This window comes from Lactuca sativa, chromosome 2 (assembly GCF_002870075.4).
Source record: "Lactuca sativa cultivar Salinas chromosome 2, Lsat_Salinas_v11, whole genome shotgun sequence".
Classification (NCBI taxonomy): Eukaryota; Viridiplantae; Streptophyta; class Magnoliopsida; order Asterales; family Asteraceae; genus Lactuca; species Lactuca sativa.
In genome coordinates, this window is record NC_056624.2 from 227399420 (window position 1) to 227407863 (window position 8444).

At 33.1% G+C, this 8444-nt stretch overlaps 1 long non-coding RNA gene across 1 annotated transcript; it reads right to left on the reverse strand.

The window, feature by feature from the left end:
* Positions 1-6914: 6914 nt before the first annotated feature.
* On the reverse strand, positions 6915-7394 carry LOC122195917 (uncharacterized). Its single transcript, XR_006186981.2, has 3 exons — positions 7322-7394; positions 7134-7226; positions 6915-7049 (listed from the first exon to the last, which is right to left on the reverse strand). It is a non-coding gene; the product is annotated as an uncharacterized LOC122195917 (long non-coding RNA).
* Between the last annotated feature and the right edge of the window lie 1050 nt (positions 7395-8444).

An 8444-nucleotide genomic window follows, 5' to 3' on the forward strand; every position in this document is an offset into this window, starting at 1 on the left:
ACTAATTCATTGACAAAGTGTCAAGTGAAGGACTATGAGATCGAGCACACAAAGTTGCGTGTTAATCAAGTCCACCATAAGAGTAACAATGATATTCGTCATGATTTACTAAAGGTTTAGTAAATATGATTATACTTACAAGATTAAGTGTAATTCTGAATTGATTGAAAAAGTTCAAATCAATAGCAGAACGAATAAGAAGAATCAAGTAGGCAGAAAGATAAAAATTTCTCCATTCTAAGAAGAAGGGAGAGTAGCTATTATGCTTTATGATAGGTCTTAATGATTAAGAACCATATCTCAATTGATCCTCTAAGTGAGTCTTAGTACAATTGTATGTCTAAGAAGAGGAATCAAGAATTGAAGAAATAGTTAAATCAATAACTCAATCATACTTCGTTCCAATAACAAGTCTTAAAGTTAAGATTGTGACATTGAGTGAAAGGTATTAAGAAGGTTTGTAACTTTCATTAAATGTGGAAAGTTGTGATGTCTTGGATAAGACAAAGACCAACTAGGACCAATTTATGAAGTGTTTTGATAAAAGCTACACTAGCTCTTGAATATTTGTTTGTCAAGAAATGGTTTTTGACAAGAGAATCTTATATGTCAAGGAGTCAGTGGGAGTCTTAATGGCCTTGAAAGGTTTAAAGAACAAATCAAATAAACCTTATCGATCATCACTAGCACACGAGTGGAGGTTTACAACCTATCGTGTTGACATTATTTTGATTATGTGCCAATCCAATCGAGTTAATTATGCATGTGAGTTCTATGAGTTCTCATTTTGAACGCATAAAAGGCAAAGCACCTTAATCAATGGAAAGTACATTGATAAGAAAAGGTGAGCTGCTTAACTACTTGGAAGACATGGTGGGTAGCTGTGCTACCATAAGGCAAGAAATCAAGATTAAGAAAGTTCGGTCCATATGAGTTTGAATTTGTCGTAAACTTTGGTTTTAACAAATTCACATGGATAGGAACACATACGTCGCTCAAATCTAAGTGTCATAAGATTTCCTCCTTCATGAAAATGATTGTGAGGAAATGCTTTCACTAACAAAGATTTTAAGAAGATAGTGATTGTAAAATTGCATTCTCAAATTCGATTATGGTTACGGTATCCCTTTTCATAATTTGAATTGTGAGGTTTGGCAATTGATTACACACACATATGAACTATCGAAGGCAAAGGTGTATAAGTTCAAGAAGCCTTGATAAAAGATTATCAAAGCACTAAGTATTAGAAACTTGAACCTAAGAAATTCAATTAGCATTGTTTTTCTGAAAGTTAAGATGTTTATGAATACATGTCGAAGCTAGTGGGAGCATAAGTGTTATGTTTTATAATAATCATCATGATAGTGGGAGCATAAATGTTATGATTGTATGATTATTAAGGAAAGTATTGCAAGATGGCAATATTAATTATAGAAAACAAAAGTCATTCTTTGCAAAGTTGTAAGGATGGAATAGTTGTTTTGCTATAATTAAGGGAGAGAATATTATGCTTCATTTCAAATCTAAAGGTTTAGATTGAGAAATGTTAATAAATTTAGTCAAGGGTACATAGTGTGTTCTTAAAATTTCGATTATGATTACGGCATTCCTCTTCACAATTCGAATTTTGAGAACATAGCAAATAAAACATTATGTGTCGTGTCTCATACGCTTCGGGTATAGGATCGATTGCAAATGCTTTAATGTTTGACCATTCTAAAATTTTCCAAATGTCGAGCGCATTTAGAGGGAAAAGGGACTAGAATTGGTTTTGACTAAAATAATTAAACAACTATCAAAGGACAATCCAAAGTTTGACGAGGATTGGTCGCTTGTGAGTAGTTGGAAGCATGGTATTGGATGGACCATATCAACATCATTACGAATAGATAAGATTCTATTAAGAATGAGTTGTCATATGGAAAATATGGAAGCGTGTCCATATTGGGAATTGAATATTGAAAATCTATGACTAGATTAGAAACTTTTATGCAAAAGGATGTTCAAAGGAATGTTCTTTGAGTGAGAGACATTATATCTAAGGAATTGTATTGTAACAATCTCCGATAGAAGACTTTGTAATATCATTGGCAATAGTCTTTGTGACTTTGGTGCAGTGACATTACGAAAGGATCATTGCATAAAATGTTAGAATCTAACATATTCTATAAGTAGCAAGAATTTGATATTCTCACACTTATGAAAAAGGATTTGGAGTTGTGAAATGAGAATGATTGAAAATGTGATCAATTTGATCTATTTCAAAAAAGTAAGAACCATAGGTAAACATTAAGTGCATGCTAAGAGCATGGGACAAGTGTAATAATTCAAGTAAGAAGTTGATTACCCGAAACGACAAATAATGAGTAATCGATATGGTGATAAATAAAAGGAGTTTTATTTATACTCAAAGGATTGAGGCCATATGGGATTAGTATTATTCTTGTGTTTCACATTTGCATGTTTTGACTTCCAGAATAATTGAATTTATTAAGAATAATCGAATTATTCGAACGGGCCACAGTCGTTCATATGTTGGAAGTAGATATTAATGAAGCCTGTCGTGAATTGGTGTGTGGATTGTCTAAAGAGCATTAGACATAAGCAAATGTTTGCTGTAACGTTCATGAGTGCTTATGAATATGATTTGAGCATTGGATTAAACCCACGCTCACTTGGATCACTCCATGAATTGCATCACGAGTGATTGGTGAGACGATAACATCTTATATTCTTGAAACCGAGATGTGTGAGTTGTATCTTGTGAATCGGTTGCACATTGATAATATGTAAACGCACTAGTAACTTGGTGTTATAAAACATATTGTTGTGTGTGATTCGGTGAGTGAGTGCAAGCAAGCATTGTATCAAATTTTATCCGTTCCTTTTATCCAAAGTAGGATAAAAGCGATATCTTTGGGCCCCTTGATGATTTTGTGATGACAAACGTAAATGCTCGGTCGGGCTAGGGCTAATTTGATTTGTTCAATTAGTCAGTCGTCATAAATCGGAATCGAGATATAGTACAAAGAGAATGATTTGAAATCATATCTCATATGATATCTAGAATGGAGGAATATATGATCCCTTATCTAAGGACACGCGTATCTGATAGGATCAGAGTTGATAGCGGCTTTGGAAAGCTACGATTGCAGATCAGGATCTGAAGTCATACGCAGAATAGTTATCACTACTAGAAAAAAGGCCTTTTACGACGCTCATTGTGCGTCGTAAAACGCTCAGACGACGCGCAAATGCGTGTCAAGGAAGGCCCTGTCATAAAGAGAGACGACGCGCTTTTGCGCGTCGTCTATAGACGACGCACATTTATGACGCGCATTTACGACGCGCGGTTATGACACGCATTGCGTATCAAGGAAGGCCCTGTCATAAAGGTAGACGACACGCATTTGCGTGTCGTAACCTTACGACGCGCGTGTTTATGACACGCAATGCGTATCAAGGAAACCCCTGTCAAGAAAGGCCATGTCATAAATGAAGACGACACACGTTTTTGCGTATCATAATTTTAAATGTTTAAAAAAATATTATTTATAGATTTACTTGTTTTCAAATTAAATTTGTATTTAATGTTTCATAATAGAAAATAAAATATCATATACAAAAAATAGAATCCATTGCATAAATTTAATGTCATACAAATAATCGTTCCATCGAAAGATAAAACAAATCAATAGAAGTTGTAACAAAAATTTACAAACGAATTAGATACAAAAAATACAATCCATTGCCCCTTTGCTTATTCAAGATCAACCTGCAAGTAGCTAACTAATCTCTACAAATTCACCCTTGTTTCTAATCATTTTCTTAAATACTTTACAAACATAATTCATCCATAGTACCTGAACTATAGTTGCAGCCTTGCTTCTTCTTCTTCTTCTGAACTCATCTCTTGCAACCATTGCTCTAAGCCTAGTCTGAATAGATACAACAACTCCTTGTCAATTATGTGAAAAATACAACCGGAGAGTGGCCTACCTTCATAATAGCAATAACTAACGAAGCAGGAATGAAAGAAAAGGCAATACTCACAAATACAAACATTTCTTCTTTAGTTCTTCACATTCTTGCACTGCCTCATAAGCTTTACCATCCTGCATCAATGTAAAATAAAGGCATTAAACGTTAAATCTATTGTGAAAATCTATAATATATAAGAAAGGAAATCAAATAATTACCTTACAGTGTGACCTTGCAAAATTAATTGAAATCAAATTAATTGATAAATCAAATTATACGATATAGTTTTCGAATGTGTATTAAATGGAATGTTCTTTAACAAATGAATAAATAAATACATACCGACAATCTTTTAGATGAAAGAAGTCATCAGAATTAGATGTTAGCAACACCAGGTATGTATCATCCTATAACAATCACTAGTGAGTAGTGAAAAAATATCATAAGAAAAACTTAATTAAAGTCTCTCTCACTTACATCAAAATAATGAACATAAGCATGTAGAAAGGGCATGGCATTGTATCTTGGTAAACATATGGGGGAGAATGACTCAGATGTCCTACATCAAACATGTAACATTTCACACACACACAATTAATATGGAAAATAAAAAGTGATGGAATAATGAACTTGCCTAAAAGATTCAAATGACATGACAAAATTAGCAAGAAGCAGCATGTCATCAGGATGGAGTTGTGCTTTCTGTGCACCTACAAGACTCACAACCTTCACAATCTGTCATCCAACCAACATTGGATTAATTAAAAAGTTAAAAACCCAACACTAAAAACATATAAAACCAACAATTATGTCATGATATTTGGGTTATTTATCACATGAGCATTTGTTCTGTTTCAAATGGAATAGCTATCTATGTGATCATGCTTTACTTTTGTTGATCCAAATTCTTATACAATATCTAAAACTTTCGAACATATCCAGAATCTGAATTGAAATTACATATGTTATTCAAAAAACACAAAAGATAAATAATCAAAGAAGTGAAAAATGGAAAAGTACAGGTTTACCTTTTGCAATAAATAAGTTGTTCTTCAAATTAATTAAGCCCTAATTTCAGAAAAAGAAGATTAACATGAAGATGGAACTACTTAGGTAAATAAAGAACCCAAAAACCAACACCTGATTTGGCCAAAATTTATCGAAACCGCGGAGCTTCTGCTATGGGTAAAGAAGATACAACTCTTCCCTCTGTTCTTAAAGAGAAAGGAGATGATACGGTTGGTGACTACTGACTGCAACTTGCTTTTATAAGAACTCATGGATTTTGAACTATCACAAGAATACTAAAGGTTAAAAAGTAATTTTTCCATTATATTTAGAGTAAATGCTTAAAAATGTCAAAATCATAATTCCTGAAACAACTTACACATCTGAGAAAATGTGCCATTTTTTACTTGGAGTTTTGCTTCCAACAGCTAAAGGTGTTTCCACCCTTTAAAAAGTATAAAGAAACGACAAAAATTATCTAAACCATTTAAAAGAATAAAAAAAATTAGAGTAATTTATTAGTTACCTTCTTTTTACTGAAGGTGTTGCTAAGCTTATTCACCCCACTTTTAACCTAGGAAACAAATTTCATCGTAAGTTTAAGTTCTATTGCATATGAAGGAATGTAAAAAAAATGTAATTTACCTTAGGAGTTCTTGTAGGTGTTAGATGGAATTTGGGTGTGGAATGAGCAATAGGAACAATTTTTTTGGTTTCATTTGTATCCGCCTTTTGTAACGACCATTAGTAAATTAATTTTAAAGAAATCCAAAAATCATAAAAAAAAAAAAAAAAATCATTTGTTTCCACATCAAAATGCAACGTACGTGCATTTTCTTGCATGTAAAAAAACACTAAATGAATAATTAAGTGTTATTTATGTTTGTTCAGGCCCCACAAATTACACACAATCACACACTTAGAACTCACGAAATGTAAATTTGTGTTCACTTCTTGAAAAACCTGACTCTAAATTGATTAAAAAAAAGCAATCATAAAATCCGACTTATACTAAGTCTAAAAGAGTCTTATTCAAACATAAAAACTTAATAAAATGAATGTTTCCTAAAATACCCCCGATACTAAATTCTTCCCAGAAAATACCATTCTACCCCTGGCCAAAAAGATAACAGAAATTTGGGGGCTTATCAGACATACTTACGACTAGTTACTTTACAATAAAATGTATGAAAATTCAGAATTTTTTTTCAATTATTTTTTAGATCTTCGTGAGGATAAACGTTATTTAGCAGATCATAAAGTGATGGTGGAAAAGGTTGAAGAGAAAAGAAAGCAACTTAGTAACCAATCGTTTTCTATTCAATATTTCAATCATACATAAATCATAAAAGTTGGTGTTTTTAGCAGTTACAGAAGCAAGAGTTAATTAAGTAGTACATACAGGGCGATATTTTACTGGTTATACAAAGCGTGTAGATTTGTGCACACTTTTGTACCACTATGGAGCCCAAATCCCATCAACACTTTTTGGACCAGCTTCCCATCTGGATATACAAAAAGGATAAGTAAATTTCCTTTTTGGTCCTTGTGTATACCTGATTTGTTTTTAATTTTGGTCCTTAGTTGAGGTTTTTGGTCCCTATTCCAAGTAATATGACATTTATTTAGACTGGAAAAAAATCAGCTTTACTCAGGGACCAAAAACATTACAAGAACCTCAAATAAGGACGAAAAAAATTTCGGGACCAAAATTGCAAAAATCAGCTATATTGGGGGAGCAAAAATGTAATTTAATCTAAGTAATAGCTAACTGGTAGAAAACATTGACATACTTGGGCATTGAATCTTGGAATGGAATGTCAAGATCTTCACAAAGACCTCGTAATGCAGCCAGTAAACAACGTAAAATAGTAAACAGTTATTTAAGAAAACATAAAGAAAACAAAAAAAATTTTGAAAACCTGAGGGTCTTGTTGAAGATGAGCAACATCAAGAATAGGAGGGGGTTTCTCTGATGCAGAGAGTTCACTGTATACAGAAACCAGGTCTACTAACCCTAGTTCATGGAAGGATGAAGGGACAACCTTGTCAAAAGATTGCTAAAAACAAACAACAAATAAAGATAAACCATGATTATTAAAAACACTGTCTAACAAAAACCATTGTAAATTTGTGTCAACTACCAATGAATCAATCAGATTCCGAATTAATATAAAGTGTTTTCCTTTTTTTGTCAAATCATCACTTAATCCAGGCAGTCGTACTTTTGCTATATGCTGTGTAATAAAACAAATAAACGTCATGAGCTTTTAAAGATGGAAAATAAAAGTATGCAATTGCAACTTGCAAGCATAAAAAGTTAATCAATTACCTTACAATAACGATACTTCTTTTTTCCAGGACCATAAATGATGTTTTTCACAACCTTATTTCCATCAGACTCCTAAAAAAAAAAAGAATAATTAGTTTGAGATGAAATGAGGACAAGGATGGTGGAGAATGAACTAACAGAGACATGATAAAGGTAATTGGGAAGAAGAAGTCGTCTCTGCCTTAAAATTGCTCTAGAGGCCATTATCATCACATACCAAAACTCCCTGTAACAACCACATCAGATTTCATTAATCATCGTTCTGTAGTCTCCCGAGTTTTAGGGTCAATCCCGCAAAGGGTATTTCGGTCTTTATGAGTTTTGTTCCTCTAGGAGGGGAGGTACACGGGTTCTTTTCTTGCCTCCCATGTATGATTATTTCCAAGTTACTTGCTGATCCCCGACATCCCATAAGTTTGTTGACTTTTTTTCATCTTGCAGTAGAAGATGCTGACTTTTTTTCATCAAGGAACCTCACAAAGTTCCTAAGAACAAAGATAAAAAAAACAAATGAAATTTTATTTCTTTTTCTTGCAATTAACCCTGAAAACTAAAACTCAGAATTGTACCATGATCCTATTCCATCTACTGCAAAAACCATGGGATTGCAGTCATAGCCCACACCAATTTCAAATTTCTCAGAGACAAAAATAACCTAAAATAAAATCTTGTTTATCAACATTTGAATAAGAAGTACAAAAACAATGTAGAATGATAGAGAGGATGCTAACCCACATCACGAAGAGGCAAAGGGGAAGGTCCAATTTGGTCAACAAAGTATATCATTGAATTATGACCTGTTTGTTATGCCAACAAAGCCAACAAAAACATGGAAGATAATCTTTTGATAGTGATTATAGATTTAAATTGCCTATGAACACACCCTTATTTCTCCATCACAGAACAATCACCAAACATCATATCCTCGATTTGAATTTTTGCTGCTGATTCTTGTGCTATGGACAAGTAAGATATACCTTAAAGGGGAGAGTAAAAGAAAAGCGGGCTCAGATAGAAGCATGTTGATCAGATTTCAGACTATTTTGAGGAAGAAGAAGAGATGGGGGTTACCATCACATATGCAGAGATTGAAGTCAAAATCATCTTGAGCCATTGAAGCTAA